This window comes from Rattus norvegicus, chromosome 3 (assembly GCF_021556685.1).
Source record: "Rattus norvegicus strain SHRSP/BbbUtx chromosome 3, alternate assembly SHRSP_T2T, whole genome shotgun sequence".
NCBI lineage: Eukaryota > Metazoa > Chordata > Mammalia > Rodentia > Muridae > Rattus > Rattus norvegicus.
The window spans coordinates 161,210,345-161,231,775 of NC_141536.1; the positions used below are offsets into that span (position 1 = coordinate 161,210,345).

The following is a 21,431-nucleotide window of genomic DNA, read 5'->3' on the forward strand; positions in this document are numbered from 1 at the left end:
TAGGTAGGATCTTGCCCCAAAGTCCCAATCCCTTAATCTGCTCTCTCCTGGAACAAAGGATTCGGCTCCATTTCACTTCCTGATGCCCCTTTAATACCTGGACCATATATTTTATATTTTTCTTTTCTAAGCTTGCTATGCTTGTTGAAAACACTCTTCACGAGACTTAACCAGAGAACAAAGTCTATGACGGGCATTTCTGAGGCTTCCTTTTTCAATGTAATTAATATAAATCTCTTTACCTTAGCCTCAGGTAGACCCTTCAGACGAGGACAAAGAGCAGCTACATTCTTCACCAAAATACCACAAAAACAGTCTCTAGGCCACATATTAGAATTCTCCACTGAAACCTCTTGGGCCAGGTCCACACAATTCAGACCACTCTCAGTAACAAAGTCTTCCATATTCCTACTAGGATAGCCCATTAAGCCTCATTTAAAGCATTCCACTGCTTTCCAAATATAAAGTCCCCAAATCCACATGGTCAGGCCTATCATAGCAACACCCCAGTCCCTGGTACCAATTTCTGTCTTAGTTAGGCTTTTACTATAGTGAACAGACACCATGACCAAGGCAAGTCTTATAAAGGACAATATTTAATAGGGGTTGGCTTACAGGTTCAGAGTTTCAATCCATTATCATCAAGGCAGGAACAGAGCAGAATCCAGGCAGGCATGGTGCAGGAGGAGCTATGAGTGCTACATCTTCATCTGAAGGCCACTAGGAGAAGACTGACTTCCAGGCAGCTAGGATGAGGGTCTTAAAGCCCACACCCACAGTGACACACCTACTCCAACATGGTCCCACTTTCTAATAGTGCCACCCCCAGGACCAAGCACATACAAACCATCACCAACCTGTAAGCTTAGATTTTAATTAGGGTTCTTAAATGCTTCAAGCTGCCTTCTAACCAGCCAGAGGTAGCAGAAGAAGATAGTTCATAGGACAAGGGAGACGTGAACCTGTTTAGAAGCAGTTCTTTTGGGGTCAATTTCAATCTTTGTGGTCAGGATATCAGCTGTCTAGTCCAAAACATGAAAGACGAATCAGGAACAGACAGTTCAACCCAGAAAAAGCTGAGAGGCCCTGCTGAATCTGCGAGGGTCTTTGGAAATGGCAAGAAGCTGCTGGAATACCACGGAAAGTTCTGTCGCCCTTTTCTTTCCACAAAATCACAAAGACCAGCAAAGCATTACAAGGTGAACTGTTGCAGTAAAATTAAAAAATGCTTCTTTTTGTCCTGCACTAATGCCAGCACCATGGTGCTACGTGGCATCTGTGGGAGATCTTCATCTCAGTCCACAAAGCGTCTCACCCTCTAGGCTCCATCCCATATCACACTACCGATGGCTACTCTCAGCCTGGCAACAATCTCTCTACCCGTCTAGTTCCCAAGGCAGGTTGCCACCATGCCAGACATACACATCCCAATTCCATGGTGGCCCAGTGTGTCCAGCCACCACACACTCTCTTGAACTCAATTAAATCACCACACGAAAGAACACAACACAATAACCTCTGATCCAATTGATAAGATATAATTGCCCACCTAGATAAGATACAGTTTACTCATCTAGAGACACAAAATCCTGTACACATCCACCCCTTAAGAATATTCATAACAACCTGTAAATGTGCAGAGAGAAATCTTAACATCTGCCTCCATGTTCTCTCTGCTGCTCCCCCTCTCACTCCAGTCTCCTCCTCTTCTAAAACTTTCCTTCCGCCCATCCTTTCTTCTCGTCCAGTGACAGGCCTCGTTCTATCCTGTACCTGCCTTCACCTGCATAAGGACATCAACTTACATCAATCGAACCAATACAAGAGCGTTGTTCACTGTCTGTTGGGTTCACCTTATATTCTTTCCAAACACCATGCGTTTTCTCAAGTGTCTCAGCAAAACATCCTCTCATGGATGTAACCAGTTGACAAAGAAGAGATCTGGAGCTCACTAATCCACCCATCCCCTCAACCTCTTGGCCTCCTACCAATCCCAGGCCAAGTATGGAATCATGGGCACAATGACAGAGTGACTGCTGTGAGCTGTGGTTCACTTCAGATATATTACTTTTGGGGTTGGGGATTTAGCTCAGTGGTAGAGCACTTGCCTAGCAAGCGCAAGGCCCTGGGTTCGGTCCCCAGCTCTGAAAAAACAAACAAACAAACAAACAAACAAACAAACCCAGATATATTACTTTTGTTAGATCTTAAAAAAAAAAAAAAACCCACCACACAACACAATTGAGTCTCCAGAGAAAGCAAAATTTTCCTCTTCAAGCACCCAGTTTGGCCCCTTGCACCCACACAGTGATCCACAACCACCCGTAAGTCCAGTTAGAGGGAAACCAACGCCTTCTGGCTTCCAGGGACACCAGGCACAGATGTGATGCACATCCACACATAAAAGCAAACGTACTCATATAAGCAGGATGTGGGGGCATAGGGCTGGCTTTAATCCCGGCATTTGGGAGGCAGAGACAGACAGATCTCTGCGTTCAGGGTCAGCCTTATCTGCAGAGCAGCCTGGGCTACATGGGTAAACCCTGTCTCAATAAATAAAAAGCGAGCAAAACAATCAAACAGAAACCCACAAACAAATACAACAACGACACACAGAACAAAAGTAATACATCTGAAGTGAGCCACAGCTCACCGCAGCCACTCTGTCATTGTGCCCATGACTCCGTACTTGGCCTGGGATTGGGAGGAGGCTGAGAGGGTGAGGGGATGGGTGGATTAGTGAGCTCCAGATCTCTTCTTTGTCAACTGGTTTCTTCCATATTTGAATTGGCCTCTGCCTAGGTTCTCCTGAGCCTGACTCTGCCCCACTCTCCTGCCTCACCAAGATAACAGGATAGGAGAGAACATTGGTCTTTACATTAACGAACCACTGATGGTCTAGCCTCAAACCCTACTTCTGGGGAATGCTTGACCTTCTGATCACTTAAACACTGAGTTTTGGTTACCGTGGGAGTAATGTGGTTTCTTGCCTTCACTTCCCACCTTCCCTTGCCCCAAACACCATTAAAAGTGTTTTAAAAGGGGATTTGTGTGTATATTTGTCTGTGTGCACTTATGTTTACTCTCCTTGTGTGTGTATCAGAAGCACTGGAAATGGGTGCTGGGGACCAAACCCAGGTCCTCTGCACAGTCTGTAAGCACTCTTAACTGCTGAGCCATACCTCCCCCCCCCCCCCCCCCGTCCCTCTGTATATTGTGAGACAAGGCCTGTCACTAAACTTGGAGCTCACTGATCGGGTTAAGTTGTCCAGCCAGCAGACCCCATGGGTCCTCGTGTCTCTACCCTCCAGCACACCATGCTAGGTCCTGAGGATCCTAATTCAGGTCCTGATGCTTGGCAAGCATTCACCCATTGAGCCTGCTGCCTGGCCCTTATTTATCTGCTTCCGCACTGACGGGCATTTGGGTTGTTTGTAGAGCAATCCCTCTGAGCATGTGTTCCTATTCTGCCTTCTATAAGTAGTGTGACCTGGCCTCTTTCCTGTCCCTGTGTGTCCTTCCCCACCCTGCCATAACTTTTGGAAGGCAGACAGGATCGAGGCAGAAGGCAGCCATCTTGGAACAGAGAGGATGAGGAAGAAGAGCATGAAGTTAAGCAAATTTTTAAAACAATGAGAATGCGGAGCGATGGCCCAGGGGGTTAAGAGCACTGGCTGCCCTTACAGAGGATCTGGGTTCGATCCTCAGCATCCACCCGGCAGCTCATACCTGTCTGTAACTCCAGTTCCAGAGGCTCTGAAGCCCGCACACAGACATACATACATGCACGAAAAACACCATTGCAAATGAAATAAAAACTTTTAGTTTTTTTTCCCGCAAAGGTGGCCTGTTTTTGAAGAAGCTCCAATCAGATCTGGTAGAGGCTGCAGCTCACAAAGGAATGGCCCTTGTCAGGAGCAGCACCAAGAGAACCATCCAAGCGCTGGCTGGAACTACACAGAACTCGGGCCCATGTTTTATCTTTCCCACAACGCACTCTTTCTGGAACCAGAGGCCAGGGAGGGTGGGACAGACCTCAGAGCATGAAATTACATTACTGGAAATGGCTGAGGTTTTGGTTGGGGCCTGGAGAGGGGCAGTGTAGCAACAAGCCCAGCCTGCTGCAGTGGGGACACACCGAGTTGTAGGACCCCAGCCCTGAGGTGTGGTACAAGAGAAAAGCTGCCTCTGACCTCGTCGGATGTGGCAAACTGACATGCTTTTTCAGAACACTGTACTAGACCCCAAACAACAGCCGTGGCAGAACCAACAGAGCCAGGTCAGGGCTGCAGAGCTGTGACCTTACTGTCTATAACTGCATGCTTGGCTTAGGTCATTTGGGTCCCATCGCTCTGTTGCTTCAGAATGTTGATGACCCTTGTGATAGTTGCCTTGGGTTTCTCCACTCAATGCCAAAGGAATGACTATGAACACTCGCTTGGGCCTCTTCTCTCCCATGCTCTCCCAATTCCCAGCCCTCCAGTGACCCATTGCTGCCCACTGCCAGGAAATCAGACTTCTGTCCCAGCTATGTCTCTGTGTCTCTGTCCCCCCCTCCCCTGGGCCCTCTCTCTCTGCAGGTAACCAGCCTGAAACTGCTTCAACATGGTTGCCACCAAGTTCCCCCTGACATTCTTGAGGTTTTCTGGTGTGTATGTGTGTGTGTGTGTGTGTGTGTGTGTGTGCGTGTGTATGCACACATTTGCACAAATGCTTAAAAACGCTTATGGAATCTTCAGGAGGTGGGGCAGCTTGGAGATAGACAGACTTCAAACGACAGCATCAGACAGCCCTGAAACCCTAAGCTATACCAACTTTCCCTTCTTGTAAGCTGATGTCCTCAGCTGTTTGTCACAGTGATGGAAATGAACAACTACAGCAGAGTCTGCTCTAAAGTGCTGTGTGGAGGATGGGGGGGGGGCTGGGGAGAAGGGGAGGGGGAAAGGGAGGGAAAGGAGAGGGAAGAAGGGGAGGGGAAGGAGGAGGGGGAAGGAGGAGTTAGAAGGAGGAGGAGAAAGGGGGAGGAGGGGGAGGCAGAGAGAATCATGACTTCAGACAGCTTGGCTGCAGGAGGCTCTCTGTCTCAGAAAACACACCAAAACCAAACCGGAATGAACACAGATTTGTTGGATTAGGCATTGGTAGCAAACACTCAGCACACACACACACACACTCACACACACACACACCAACCACCCATACACACTCATACACATATACACTCACACACATACATACACATACACACTCACATACACACACAAATGGACATATACATGCTCACACACACATATACAACCACACACATACATGCTCACATACAGACAGACTTACACACATATACATACACTCACATATACATACAAACATATACATACATACACAATACACACATATAAACACACATACACAAAGATACACACACACACTCTCTCTCTCTCACACACACACACACACACACATACACACACACTCACACTCACACTCACCAAGCAAGCAAACAACAAGGGCAAGGATGACAGCAAGCAAAAGAAAACAAGACAGAATGGAAGTCTTTCGCTCAGAGACAAGGACTGGGCTCCAGACTTACTAGTCATTCTAGAGCCGCCCTTTGATGCCATACTGGACGTCTGCTTCCAAGTAAATATCTAAAGAAAAGCCGTTTTTGTGGTCTTGGCGCCATGGTCAGGACTGTAGCACTGGGGTAGCCAACGGTTATCTAGGGATAACCGCAAAGGATGGAGGCACACGGGTCTTCAGACATCTCAACCTCAGCTTCTGCTCAATGCTGCACCGAAGAGACTGTTATCCCATTTAACTCATGAAGAAACTGAGGTTCAGGAAGCAAAAAACCAGCTTTGAGCCCAGCCTGGTTGTGGCTTATGCTTGAAACCCTCCAACTTAGGAAGCTGAAACAGGAGGATTGCCTCAAGTTCAAGGCCAGCCTGGGCTACATTGTAAGACTTTGTCTAAAAGGAAAAAAAAATCACGAAATTAAAAAGCAGAAACCTGGAGGTGGTGCACGCCTTTAATCCAAGCACTTGGGAGGCAGAGGCAGGCAGATCTCTGAGTCTGAGGCCAGCCTGGTCTATAGAGTGTTCCAGGACAGCCAGGGCCACCCAGAGAAACTCTGTCTCAAAAACAAACAAGCAAACAACAAAAGTAAACCCCTCTGACCTGCCATTTGAGGAGCCCCAGGCAGATCTAGCTGCAGAGCTGTGTTCCTAATACTCCTTTTAACACCTGGTGCGCCTCCCTTGTTGTCTTGACAACCGAGCAGGGAGGTCTCACACACACTCACACCAAGGCCCCTTGGTGACAGTAATACTTGCAGGGCTGAAGAAGCACAGAGGGGGCAGTGGAGGTAACAGCAGAGGCTTTCCTGATGTCATGGTGCCACCTTGCTTGTTAGTTACTTTCTGTGTGGAATCTGGGACCGAGCACAGGGCTCGTGGCACAGTCTAGAAGTGACACAGTCAAGACTTCCAGGAGCCAAGCCCAACCTCGTAGCTGAAGCACATGCCGGGAACACGCATGGCTGAGGATGCGGAAGCTGTAGAATCCAGTGAGCTTGCTAGCAAGTCGTGTCTGTGGAGAAGATACCTTCGGATGCATTGCGGGGAAGGCTTCGTGCTGAGCGCATGCGTGGGACCAGGCACCGTTCCAGGTCCTGAGGACACGGTGCACAGAACTCTATCCCTGGGAGCTTACTTTCTACTAAAGACCCAAACATCAAACAACGTGATGCCGGCTTTGTCCAGAAAGGGATTTAAGAAGATGCCACGGTGCTGGTCCACCAGGGCCTGGGATTCAGCGATCCTGACCTCAGAGATGGTAGGTGGGAGCAGAGACTCAGTGTCCCACCCCCACGGTGAGTTAATTGGTGCTGAAAGGATATGCAGGGTTGGTGGTCCCCGATTGGGGTCCCCCGGGGGTGCGGTGGGGGTGGCTGGCTGTGAAGCCAGTATAAACACCAGGCGGTAGACACAGCTCGGCTCTCGTTCAGCACATAAATGGTTGTCCAATCTTCACTTTTGAGAGGACATCGTGGTTTGTATAAATTTGGAAATGGAGCCAAGGCTGCACACGCAAACAGCCAGGTCCTGCTACTCTGGGGAGCGGGCTGGGATTTCAGAGACAGACCTGTCAAACGAGAGGCACGGTCCACACATAGCAGTGATGCAGGGTCACTGAGGACAGGGAAAGAGGGCCTGTGTGCCATGAAGGAACTACACATCGGCCCCAGGAAGAAGTGTTATGAACACAGGTTAGAAGCCCGTGCCCCTGGTTCCACCTCACCCCTGTCTTTCCAGGAGTGTAACCATTCACTGTGTCACTGCTGTGACTACCTGACAATAGCAACTTAAGTGGGGAAGGTTCTCTGGTCTGAGAAAGTTTATCATGGCGGGGAAGGCTCGGCAGCAGGAACACGAAGCAGTTGGTTACATTGTATCTGCAGTGAGTGGACAGGAATTGGGGGAATTTTATGTAACTTCCAGGCCCATCTCCAGTGACTCATTCCCTACAGCTAATAAAGGATGCACGACTTTCCCAAATAGTGCCACTACCTGGGAGCCCAGGTTCCAAACCTATGGGCCTGTGGAAGTCACTTCTGTCTCAGATCAGAAGGTCTGGCCTCGTTCAATCACAGTACATCAATAAGGCTTCCCCTGAGAGCAAGTTCCTGAAACTGGAGTGAGTAGGTGGTAGTGAGAGAAACTGTGAATGAGGTCTCAGGAGAGCCGGGTACAGGGGTCTCAGGAGTCGGGGATGCAGGGGTCTCAGGAGTGGGGGGTATAGGGGTCTCAAGAGAGTGGTCATAGGGTCTCAAGAGAGTTGGGTACAGGGGTCTCAGGAGAGTGGGCTACAGGGGTCTCAGGAGTACCTGAGTTGGTACATAGGGGCTCGTAGAATTTTCCTTGTAGTTTTTCCTGTTAATCAAAACATCTAAATATTCTATTAAAATGAAGTAGACTTTATGGATAAACGGGAAGGCTGTTCAAGACCCACAGCCAGCAGGGTGAAGTGGCCTACCGGCAGTCCCGTCCCTTGAAGGCCGAGAAAGAATTGCCTAAGTCCTGAAGCCTGTGCAGCTTAGCGAGACTCCACCTCAAAGTGTATTGGCGTGAGAACACTGATCCCGTTTTTCTTTTTAAAAGGTGTTGATGTAAGTGGGGATTGTCCCCGAGCTCACACGTGTAGCATGCTTGGCTCTCAGGACAATGGGGAGTCTGGAGGGAGGGTTCAGCAGAGAGGAGCCCCAGCTGCTCTCATAGAGAACCTGGGCTGGATTCCCAGCACCACCTGCTGCTGACAAACACCTCCACCTACTTCCAGGGGGATCCGACACCCTATTCTGACCCCCACAGGCACCAGACCTGCGTGTGGTGCACATACGTTCATGTGGGCAAGGCTCGCACACAAAAATAAAAATAAATCTTTTAAAGTGTGTCATACACAACTGGTAGGAGAGAGGTTTGCACACTCCTGTGGAAGGATTAACCATTTTTTTAAAGCCACGTGTTACGGTTTTTGAGAATTGCCCCATGTGCGCTCGTGTTAGAACACTTGGTCTCCAGCTGTTTCAGGAGACTGGTAAACTCTGATGGTGGTGGTGGTGTGGAGGAGTGACCTCCCTGAAGGAAGTGGGTCACTTGGGGGCCGGATCCAATCTCTGCTTCCTAATCTGCGAGATATAAATAAATCACACGGGGAAAAAAAGATCCCTTCACCACCAGCTCCTGCCACCACGGGTCTTCTCAGTTGTGTTTTTCTTGCTGTGATGGGCTGCGTGCTCTGAAGCTGTGAGCCCAGAGGAGCCTTTCTCCCTTCAGTCACTTCTCTCAGGTGTTTTGTGACAGCAGCAAGACAAGTAGCAGATGCACTATGTATAAGAAAGAGTTTGGGTCAGGCATAGCATAGTGGAGCACACCTTTAATCCCAGCACTCAGGAGGCAGAGGTAGGTGGATCTCTTGTGAGTCTGAGGCCAGCATGGTCTACAGAGTGAGTTCCAGGACAGCCAGGGCTACATAGTGAGACTCTGTCTTGCTATCTAGAAGAAGAAGGAGGAGGAAGAGGAGGAGGGGAGGAGGAGGAGGAGAAGGGGGAGAAGAAGGAGGAGGAGGAGGGGGGAGGAGGAGGAAGAGAGGAGGGGAGGAAGAGGGAAAAGAGGAGGAGGGGGAGGAAGAAGGGGAAGAGGAGGAGGGGGAGGAAGAAGGGGAGGAGGAGGAGAAGAAGAAGAAGGAGAAGGAGGAGGAGGAGGAGTCTTACGATACACATTTTTAGTAAGGCGCGTGTGTGTGTGTGCGCGCACACACACACACACACACACACACACACACACACACACTTTGTAATTAGTCCCTGTGGTCAGAAGTGTCAAACCATCCTCACCATTCATTGGCTGACATCTGTCTTGCATGAGCCTTTCTTGGTTCAGGGATTACCATCGTTGCCAGGGCACACTGAGGTGGCCTTCCTTCTAGGAAGTCTGCTTTAGACTAGCTCGGGGGACTCTGCCATTGTCCATATGCCTTAGTGGCTGTGACTTACTGGCCACCCGCTTGGTGACCTGTCCTCATTCAGTGACTGGGCATGCTCTCGTGTTTTTATACAGGAGCCAGAGAGGTAAGGTTGCTACCGGGCTGTATGGAAGGTCTAGCGTTCAGTCCAGACCAGGGGTCACCGGAAAGAGAAACGCTTGCCTGGCAATGGGTCCTACTCAGCCTGTGACACACATGATTGTTTTCTGGCTCCGCAAGATGGTTCCAATGAGCCCGACTCTCCACTGTGACCGTTTACATTTCTGGTAGGATGTTTTGGTCCCCTAACCAGGTACACGTGGGATTTTGGCAACAACCACAGGTTTGAGACTTCAAGAGACTCAGCTCTGGGAGAGGCTGCTTCACAGGGAGGTGCCTTTTTTTCTTGAAACCTTTTCAAGTTGAAAAGGCAACCAGGCTGCCTGAAACCCTTGTAACCTGTAATACTGTGAATGGGAAGGAGGTAAAGTGGATAGGCCTTGCTGGGAGCTTAGTGGGGGGGCTGTCCCTAAGACAGGTACTCCACGAGGGGACAGCTTGCATCGCAAAGATGGCGGCTTTGAGCGCTGCTGATCAAGCAGGGTCGGGTGAACGCTTTGACTCATCTCCATCCCTCACAAATGCCACCAGGCCTGTCATACGCCCCAGAGAACCTGTTTGGATGCACGCCTCTCCTTCAAGCCCCCCTGTACAGTGCTGGCCAGGCACAGAGCCGATCAGCTAAGAGGGCCCCCCCTGAGGCCTGATCAGAAGAGAAAATGGCTACTTCTGACTCCCTCCCCAAAGGCCGCACATGCTCAGGGTGATGGATCCCTGCCCTGCACAGCACCACACTCTCCTCGATTTCCATCCTGTGCCCTCTTCCTGCCCCCAGCAGAGAGAACACGTCACATGACTCCTGTGCATGGGAATCCGAACCTCGTTTCTTTGGTCATCCTTACCACCAAAGACCTACATTCATGTTGAACACATTTTGGGGTGTGTGTGTGGGGGGGTGCCTTCTCTTTTTCTTCTTCCATGTTCATTGTTGAACTTCATCTGGGGCAAAGGTTTCTTCCAGAGAGTGATGAGAAGATGGTGACTTCCTTTCTTAATTGATTCCAACTGGGCCTCCGTCTGGAGAAAGCACCAGGCCCGATGGCTTCATCACCAAGCAGCCCCTTCCTGCCGCATTAGTAAACAGCCCAGCCACTTCTGCTTTGAATTAAGGGGGAGGGGGGCGCTCAGGAGCAACCCAGCTGGGCTTTCCTGTCAGCCTGTCAGGCCTCCAAAGCTTGTTAACATGCTAATATAAAAGGACGAACTTCAAGGATTTACAACTGGTCTTAAACTTCAAAGAAGAGAGTTTCATCTCCAAAGAACACACGCTAAACCAATATGTCCCTCCGTCCCTCACCTCCTCAAACAGGGCCCGACCAAAAACAAAACAAAACAAAACCAAAAAACCCCCCAAACTCATAAAATGTTTCTCTAGTAAAGCAGGATGGCTCTGTGGGCCTGAAGCATCATGTCGCAGTTCCAACACGGGGCTTTGTGCGCACGTGAAGGCGGGGACTACGTCTCAGGTCCGAGGAGAGGCACAGTGGCAGGGACAAAATGGAATGCAATAAGAACCTCACAGGAAGGGGTGGCTTCCCTGTTCATCCCCAGAGCTATGTCGGCCAGGTGGGTGAAAAGGACCTGCCCCTTCCCCACTCCATCTCAGCCCAGGGGACAAGGACTTGCCTTGATTGCAGGAGGGAGTCTCGCCGGGGCACGTTCCTGGGCGAAGCCTGACTCATTTCCCCAACCGTCTCTCGGAGATACGGAAAACAAATAGAGAAACGGGGCTTTTGAAAAAAACGTTCCTTGCAGTAGCTCCTGTCTCTACAGAAGATAAGCCAGTTTCTCCCCTAGGGGCTGGGGGTGGAGATGAAGGATTGGTTCAAAGATTCTCATTAACGTTCCCTGAGCTCTTAGAATCCACGTAATTAAACTGAAGATCCCACTCCTGAGGAGGGGAAGGGCCGTGGCCCCTGACTTGCCCCTTACTCTAAGACTCATTAATGGCGGTGTAGTGTTGAGAGTTCGGGGCAAACACCAAGGTAGGTCAAGATAGGTAGGCCGGGGGGTGAGGGGATCATCCCCTTGATCATTGCTCTTCCAATATAGGATGGCTGATGAATCACTTAAACACTGGAAGACAGGCCAGCAGGAGACAGCCGCAGCCCAGGTCTCCACCTCGTACACGCCATCCCATCTCCCTCTCTCCGGGTCACTGTAACAGATTCTGTTTCCGGAAGCTCCCTCCCCTGGAAGGATAACTATTCTATTCATAGAACACAGATTGTAAATATCTGATAAGGAATGAGAGGGGGGTGTATATGCTGGAGCAGGCCAGAAGAGGGCGCATGTTCCGGAGATGGAGTTACAGGTAATAGGAGCGTCCCAGTGGGAGCTGGGAACTCACCTCAGGTCCTCTGGAAGAGCAGCAAGTGCTTCCACCACAGAACCATCTCCCTCAGCCCAAAGCTGTCTTTTTTTTTTTTTTTTTTTGGAAAGATACATTTCGAATGGGGCAAAGCTCAGACTTAACTGGGCTGGATGTTAGGGTAATTTGTGAGGGAGGCAACATCCCCTTGGGAACGCGTGACTTGGGGGAAGAGTGTGCCTGGCACCTTGCTTGCCCCATTATTGCCCATATTCCTCCTATTTAAACTTTAGCTTTCCTTTCTCCCAGGCCTGACCGCGCCCCCACCCCCCAACCCCTCATCCCGAAAAGAACGCTTTTGTGGCCGAGCTGATGTCCGAGTCCTGCCTCCCAGGGCCCTGCCTACTAACCAATCAGAATCCCCTCTGTGCCTGCTTGCGGGTTTAACCGATGAGAGCATTATATTCTCCAGGCTCATGCTCTGTGACTGGAGCAAAGCCGATGGGAAGCCGTGTGGAGATCGCTGAGCCTCAGAAAAGTGAAGGCTAAGACCACGGGCCACACCCAAGGAAGGGGATGGAAGAGAGAGTGGTACCCAAAGTCACTCTGCCTTCACACCGTTTGTTCCCTCTGCCTCGATTGGTTACGGGTGGGATTTCTCCAGGTCGCACAAAAGCGCTGTTCACTGCTTCAGTTTACCACCCAACGGTTCCTGCCTGCCCAGAAAGTAAAGATGGGACTATCTAGAGCACACCCAGTCTCCAGGGAGCTCTCCCAGAATACGTCTGGTGGGTGGATTGTTTAACATGAGCCCCCCCCGCCCCCCCCCCCCGCCCAGACCTGGCTTCTACAAGAAAGGACCTGCTGTTCTTTGCTAAAAGAGACCAGGGTGTGGGAGCGCCGAACGGATGGCCGAAACTTACTGTATAGACCAGGCTAGCCTCAAACTCACAGAGATCCACATGCCCCTGCCTTCTGAGTGCCGGGCTTTCTAACATTGTGTATGTGAGTGCTGTACAAATTTGTATTTCAGTGTGGGTGTGTGCAGATGAGAGCTGGTGTCTAGGGAGCTCAGAAGAGGGTGTTAGATCCCCTAGGGCTGTTACACACGATTTCAAGCTGCCTAACGTGGGTGCTGGGAATCAAACCCAGGCCCTCCGCAAGAGCAGTACCTGTTCTTGACCTCTGAAACAATTCCCCAGACGCTAAGTGCATGGGTTTAAAACCACAGTGGTATCTGGGGATCCTAGGGCAGCCAGTACACCTGCCACGGCTTCAGTCACAGGCTTGACAGGGCGTTCTGCAGACTGCAGCAGATCGGAAGCCGTGGGGGCAGGGGTGATGTTTGTGCTTGGGCTTCTGTACCGGGGAGGTGGCACCCCAGGACCTGCCTGGTCGGCCGATGATGCATGCATTGGACGAAATGAACAACAGCACGTTCTCAGAACCGTCCGGCCACCCTGGCGACACAGCCGCGCAGAGACATGCTTGCCGAGCCCCTCTGTGACTCGGTAAGTCTGCAGCCTTTTCCCCAGAGAAGAGGGGTGGGGATAAAAAAGGAGGAAGGGAGGAGAGGGGAGGGGGAGGGGAGGGAAAGCAGGAAGAGGGACAATCAAGATATCCAGCCCTCTAGATTTTCCCCCATCAGGTCCTAGACGGGACCTGCCACTCAGACCACCCCCACCCCACTTCCCTCTGGCCTGTATGCTTGGGTGGGCAAGTTTTATTTGAAATGGGAAGGGAAAAAAAGACGAAGTTGCTTGTCCCGGGAGCCGAGCTGTTTTCACACCGTTCAGTCGGTGGCAGGCTGTGAGAGCGCTGGGGAGGGGCGCTGCTGTTAGACTTTTGTTATTCGGTGCTAATGAGAAGGTGGCGCCGGGGATGGTTGCCAGCAGAATAAGAGAGCACCTTGCATCCCAGGGCCTGGAGGGCATCTTAGGCAAAATGCTTCGTTTTATGCGTAAATAATGTAAATTTCCTGGTAAGCTGGGCTCAGGGATAGCACAGTCAGAAAATGCTTACCACACAGCTTGAGGCCCGGAGTTCAGTCCCACCACACACATAAAAGCTGGGTGTGGCTGCGTGTGCTTCGGTCACTGTCGCATGGAGTGAGTGTTCATTCATGCCGAGAGGCCAGTGTAGCCCAAACCTCAAGCCTCGAGGTTCAGTGTGAGACCCTGACTAGAGGGTATAACGCTGAGAGGACTGAAGAAGATGAACTGTACCACTGCTGACATGCAAGTGCACAGCCCCCAACACACACACACACACACACACACACACACCACATGCACACACACACCACACACCACACACACACTCATATACACACACACTCATACACACACCACACACTCATATACACACACTCACTCACACACACACACATCACACTCAAACACACACATACACCACATGCACACACACACCACACACCACACATACACTCAAACACACACACTCATATATACACACACACTCATACACACACACATACACCACATGCACACACACACCACACACCACACACACACTCATATACACACACTCACTCACACACACACATCACACTCAAACACACACACATACACCACATGCACACACACCACACACCACACATACACTCAAACACACACACACTCATATATACACACACACTCATACACACACACATACACCACATGCACACACACACCACACACCACACACACACTCATATACACACACTCACTCACACACACATCACACTCAAACACACACACACATACACCACATGCACACACACCACACACCACACATACACTCAAACACACACACACTCATATATACACACACACTCATACACACACACATACACCACATGCACACACACACCACACACCACACACACACTCATATACACACACACTCATACACACACACCACACACACTCATATACGCACACTCACTCACACACACACCACACTCAAACACACACACACACACATACACCACATGCACACACACACCACACATACACTCAAACACACACACTCATATACACACACACACTCATACACACACACATACACCACATGCACACACACACCACACACCACACACACACTCAAACACACACACACTCATATACACACACACTCATACACACACACCACACACACTCATATACACACACTCACTCACACACACACAGAGAGAAACAAACCCAGACGTACACACACTCAAACACATAGGCACCCCCACACATACACACAAACACACATAGACACATACAGACACATACACATGTATGTGCCCTCCCCACATAGACATACACAAAGACACATATACACAGACACATACATATATACAAAAGACATACACATATACACAGAAAGACACACGTACACAGACACGTACACGCAGGCACACAGACACCCACTCAGACTTGTACACACAGATATACACACAGAGACACACAGGCACCCCCTACATACACACAAATGTTCACACACACATATGTATGTACTCCCACACACACACATAGACACACACACACAGACACACACAGACTCACACATACAGAGACATGTACACACAGATATACACAGGCAAACATTCAGGCACCCCCTACATACACACAAACGCTCACACACACACACATACGTATGCACACACCCCCACATAGACACACATACAGACACACATAGACACACACACATAGTACACACACAGACACTCAGGCACACACGCACACGGCTAATCAGGGAGCATTCATTGTTAGGGAGTTGGCTTTGGGAGCATGTCTGTGAACTTGAAGCATCTACAGCAGGGGTAGAGGGAAGACATCTTTGAACACTCACTGTCCCCAGCCCGAGTGGACAAGGCAGGAGATGTCTGCTAGACAGAAGAGGCATGAGAGGGCAAGAGGATGCGAAGAGCACAGAGTGCCTACTCACGGGACAGCCCTGCGATGTCACCCGTAGCCAAGTTATACTGAAACCTCCCAGCAACCCACGGTGTGGCTACTCACCACTCCCGTTTCTGTAGAAGAAAGTGAGGCTCAGAGAAGTTAAGTAACAAAGCCAGGGGGGTTGGGGATTTGGCTCAGTGGTAGAGAGCTTGCCTAGGAAGCGCAAGGTCCTGGGTTCGATCCCCAGCCCCCCCCCCAAAAAAAAAAGGAAAGGAAAAAAAAAGTAACAAAGCCAAAGCAAAGTTGCTATGTTGTTGGACCGTTGCCCTCTGGAGACATCTCTGTTATCAGTGTTGAAACCTAGACGGTACCACCCAGTAGGAGCCCACCCAGTGAGGTGAGGTGGCTCAGACAACCGGGGGAGGAAGAGGACATATGGGCGTGGTGGTGCACTAGGGAGGCAGAGGCAGGTGGATCAGAGTTCAAGGCCAGCCTGGTCAGCGGTGTGAATTCCAGGATGGCCAGGGCTACACAGAGCAACTCTGTCATGAAAAACAAAAACAAAAAAGACCAGCATGGTGCTGCTGACCTCAGTGGCCAGGGGAGAAGGCTGAGGCCATGGAAGGGCGTCTGGGAGACGTGGTTGGGGGCTGGCATCCAGGCGTCTTCTCCAGCTTTGTCACCCGGGAAATGTGACTTCAGCTTTGCTGTCACCATTGGTCAGGGTGTTTTCTCTGCTGGTTACAGAACATCGCATGGATTGGGTCACCATCAGCCACTGATTCATTCAGCCTCCTAATGTTGTCCAGGGCAGATGCCCAGCCCCTTGTCCCTTGAGAAACAGTTCACATCGCTTCTCGGCCTTTTGGCTAAGATCAAGTGTGGAGAAACAGTTCACTAAGCAAGCAAGCCCTGAAAGGCAAGACTTCCTCTTTGTCCATGGAGAGAACACCCTGTTGAACCCTCAGGGTGAGGGGAAGGCTTCTGCCAGCTGGGATGGAACCATCAAGGGTAAGTACTTGTTAAATGCCTACTGTGTGCAGGAGGTTACACCGTTTAGCACGGGGGGAGTGGGAAGGGCTCTGTGCTTCATTTGCATATTAAGAACTAAAAGAGGCGCTGGGCTCTTAGTGTGGACCCACTTAGTAGGTCCACAACAAGCAAAACACCCAATACCATACTAGCAAGCCATCCGTTGTGTGCCTGAAATGGCTTCCATTTTCTTCTGCCCCCTGTCAAGTCAAGGACACAGGCATCCAGGTGACCCCAGGTGACCAGACTGCCTACTCTTTTCCAGGGTGATTGACTTCTGTCTCTTGAGAGCTGCCAGTGGGAAAGGGGGGGGGGTCGTTCCTACTGATGAAGGCTGCCTGACAAAGGGAGGTGGCACTCTGCTGCCTTAGCTCCTTGGCTATCCCCACTGTGAGGCAAGCAAGGGCACCCTCAGGTCCGGAAGGTACTGTGATGTCTCCGTTTTGTCAGCGTATAGTTCCAAGTCACAGCCTTCCGCTGTGGAGACTCCATAGTGGCAGGTCTCTGAGAGAACCGACCAACTGTATCCACGGGAGAGGAGAGCCCTTGACCTGCACAAGCTCAGCTCAGTCTCCCATCTACACTCAGCATGGGTTTTCCCCCACCTCAGCGTAATCAAGGCAACAAAGTCAACTTGATACATTTTCTCGTCGGAACTCTCCCCAAGTGGTTCTAAGGTTGTGTCAAGTCCACAGAACCACCATGCTGGTGCCTGTTTGGAGAATGTGACGGAAGTCGGGAGCAGATGATCCGATAAAGAAAGAGATTGGGGGTTGGGTGCTGCAGTCAAAGTAAAGAGGGGAGCCCTCTAAAAGGAGAGGCCAGGATATCACAGCCAAGGTCTGGGAAGAACCAGAGAGACACCTTCTTGGCTGGGTGCTGGGGACTCCTGCGGGTGTGGCGTCTCTGTGTAGGAAGTGATGCCCTGCTCTGCTCAGCCCCACTTCCTCAGTTGGGAATCCATCTTTCATCCTCTGTCGGGTAGCATCTCTCTCTTAAGGCTTGCGGACTGGGCCAGGCACAGTGAACCGGCATGCTTTCCAGTGCTGCTTTCGGGATGAACGTAGGATTTGAGGAAGATAAAGTAGACCCCGTGAATGGCAGCTTTGGGGGCTGTGGTAGAGCTGTAGGGAAGGGGATGGTCACTAGACTGTGCTAGCTGCACGTGCAGAAGCTTCGCCACAGCGTTTTTAGATAGAACGCTCTCGTGTTTTCTTACTCTGTGAAAGAAGCCACAGAGAGATATCTTCCTGGACCGGCACTCCTGTGCCAGCTTCTCCGTCCGTAGCAGCTCGTCCGTTTCCGCTTACGCTGTGGATGCCACGCCACCGCAGAATAGAAAGAACAAGGGGGAAAGACAGCTATTCCGTTCTCCCCACTCCTTTTGCTTTCTTGAGATGAGAGTTTAACTGTGTAGCCCAGGCTAGCCTTGATTTAAGACCCCCCCCCTTTCCCCAGCCCAGTAGCTGGGTTCACCTGCCAAGGCCTTTTTAGTCGGGGGAGGGGAGGAGGCAGTTTTTCTGTGCCCCTACCTTGTAGCATCCTTACCGTGCAGTCATTGAATCCTATTGGTAGAATGAGGCCCCATGACAACTGAGCACACTTATGGCCCTTGTGTGCTCAGGAATCAGATTCCCTTGTGCGGTGCGAGTGGTTGACAGTTGGGAAGCGGTACAGGGATGGATGGAGCCTGGAATTATTGAGGAACTGTGCCCAGGGTTGGGGGGACACAGAACAGGCTGGCCCCAGAGCTGTGTGTGGGTCACTTCCTCCACTAGCAGGCAAGTTCTGTTAACCTGTCTCCTGCAGTCCTCAGCGTCAGGCACTTTGCCTTCCTTGCATAATCTGCCAGGGACTTCAGATCCTGTGCCTGTTAAAACTCATTTGATGGGAGGTGGGGGGAGGGGTGGAGCAGGGGAGGGCTGGGCAGATAAACCGCTCTGCCAGGAACATGCTTGTCTAATGTGATGGTTTGTCTATGCTTGGGCCAAGGAGTGGCATTATTAGGAGGTGTGGCCTTTGTTGGAGTGGGTGTGGCCTTGTTGGAGTGGGTGTGGCCTTGTTGGAGTGGGTGTGGACTTGGAGGAGGTGTGGCACTGTGGGTGTGGGCTTTAAGGCCCTCATTCTCACTGCCTGGAAGTGACTATTCTGCTAGCAGCCTTCAGGTGAAGATGTAGAACTCTCAGCTCCTCCTGCACCATGCCTGCCTGGGCTCTGCCATGCTCCCACCTTGACGATAATGGACTGAACCTCTGAACCTGTAAGCCAGCCCCAATTAAATGTTGTCCTTCTAAGAGTTGCCTTGGTCATGGTGTCTGTTCATAGCAGTAAAACCCTAACAAGACCTCTAACAAGCATGAGGGCTTGAGTTCGAGTCCCAGAACCTACATTAAAAACAAACAGTAATGAATAGAGACAGGGTGTGTGGGTTCTGCCTCTGACCCCAGGGCCGAGGTGGCTCCCTCTTGTTGGCAAGTAGGACAATTTACTCAGTAACCTTTTTTTTAGCCCAGTGAAAGATCTCATCTCAAAAACAAGATAAAATACCATACAACACCCCCACCCCCAGGCCTCCCAGAAAATCCAGGTAGGCAGCTCTGAGGAAAGACACTGGAGTTGCCCTCTGACCTCCTTACCTGCATGCAAATTAATTAATTTTCCCATTTTATTTTAATTTTGAGACAAGATCTCACTTCGAAACTCAGGCTGGTCTGGAACGAGCCGTGTAGAACAAGGTGCCCTCGAATCTACAAAGATCTGCCTGTCTCTCACTCCTACGTGCTGGGGTTAAAGATCTGGGCCACCACCACGCCAGGGTGTCCATTGGTTTTTAACTAAGCCTCACATAAGTGTTCAGGACTTTGGCAGAAGTGCAAAAGACAAGCACTTCTCGAGAAATGAGTTAGAATGGCCTAATGGGAACGGCCTCCAGCAGAGCCCTCGTTCTTGCCCGAGCCCTCACAGGCCACCATATTGGTACTTAGGTTTGCTGGGTTCCCACCAGAACCAGCCATCAGACAGCTCTGGGCAGTCTAGGCTTCGGTAGCTTTAATTCCTCCTGACAGCTAGCCTCAAAGCCCCACGAGGTCAGGTTTCTCACAGCAATAACTCCACTTCCCAGCACCAGTTATCTGTGATGGAGGGTTTCTACCCATCACAGGAGCTCACAGTGGCAGGAGAGTGCGGTAGAGCCAGGCTTAGCTGTCACCTTCAAGGGTCTGCTCCTTGCAACCTACTTTCTCTCAGCAAGACCTTATCTCTTAAAGGTCCCATAGACTCCCCCAGACTCCCCCAATACCACCTTCTTCTTTCTTTCTTTAAAGATTTATTTATTTTAGTTATATGAGTACATTGTTGCTATCTTCAGACACCAGGAGAGGGCATCAGATCCCATTACAGATGGTTGTGAGCCACCATGTGCTTGCTGGGAATTGAACTTGGGACCTCTGGTAGAGCAGTCAGTGCTCTTAACCACTGAGCCATCTCTCCAGCCGCATTACCGCTGTCTTCAAATGAAGTATCCAAGACGTTGCCAGCCTGGTGTGTATGTTTTAGACTCAGGCCTTAACAATGGACCTACTGCCTCTGCAGTACGCGACATGGAGGTGGAGAGAGATGCCTGGAGGGAAAACTTGAAGAGAAGGGAATAGAACAGGGAACAGTGTGGGGGCCTCACGCTGGGAGGGACAGGCAACCATAGTGTTGCCGTGATCCCAGTGTCCTGACTTAGGTGTGGTGGAGGAGTGGGCTTTTTCCACCTGTGAGCTAACGGTGAGGCTGCAGGCTCTGGGAAAAGCTTATTGCTCCCCAAAGAGAGACTTACCCAAGACTGGGCCCTTCCCTATCCTCTGGGTGTGCTTGGCTAGAAAATGGGATTAAAATGTCCATTTATGGCCAAGGGGAAGAATGCCCAGGCTGAGCCTGAGGCAGAGGACAGAGACAGGAAGACGTCATCCACCAGCTGCTCCTACAGCCCTGCCTGGGGACAGCTGCTCAGGCCTCTCGCCTTGAGCTATAGCATTCCTTCCTGCTATAGGTCAGGGACTCTGAGATTGAGCCCCAAAGGCCTCGGTCAGAGGTACTGACTGATCCGTGTGGGCATCTGGGACCTGGGCCAGAAACGGCCACTATGGAGCAGGCCCCTTAGCCATGGCCCTCACAGTCCAAACTCAAGTCCTGGCCCCTGGTCTGCAAGGTGGGCTGCTGCCAGGCTGGGACCCAGACTGGAGCGGAGGAGGAGGGTGGGCTGAGAAACAATAGAGCAGGTGATGGTGACAAGGGTAATGAGGAAGAGACAGAGGTGATGAGGGCCACTTACAGGAGGCTTTTGAGGAGACCGGCTCAAGCCCAGAAGTTCACTCTTGGAGTGTGTATATCTTGAGCACTGCTCAGCAAACACCACTGGGACCTGACCCGGTGTGAGCTTCTCCTCCAAAGTCCTCTATGTGGCAGACCCTGGTACCAAAGCCCATGTTCTCTGTTGTAAGAGGGCAGGTGGGTGGTGGGCCCATAGATGGATGGGTGGATGGACAGATGAGAGGATGGGTAGGTAG

General features: G+C 50.8%; 1 long non-coding RNA gene across 1 annotated transcript; it reads left to right on the forward strand.

The window, feature by feature from the left end:
- Window positions 1-12,833: 12,833 nt before the first annotated feature.
- On the forward strand, window positions 12,834-19,170 carry LOC148006590 (uncharacterized). The gene is made up of 3 exons (XR_015685014.1): window positions 12,834-13,464; window positions 16,594-16,857; window positions 17,144-19,170. It is a non-coding gene; the product is annotated as an uncharacterized LOC148006590 (long non-coding RNA).
- The last annotated feature ends 2,261 nt before the right edge of the window (window positions 19,171-21,431 follow it).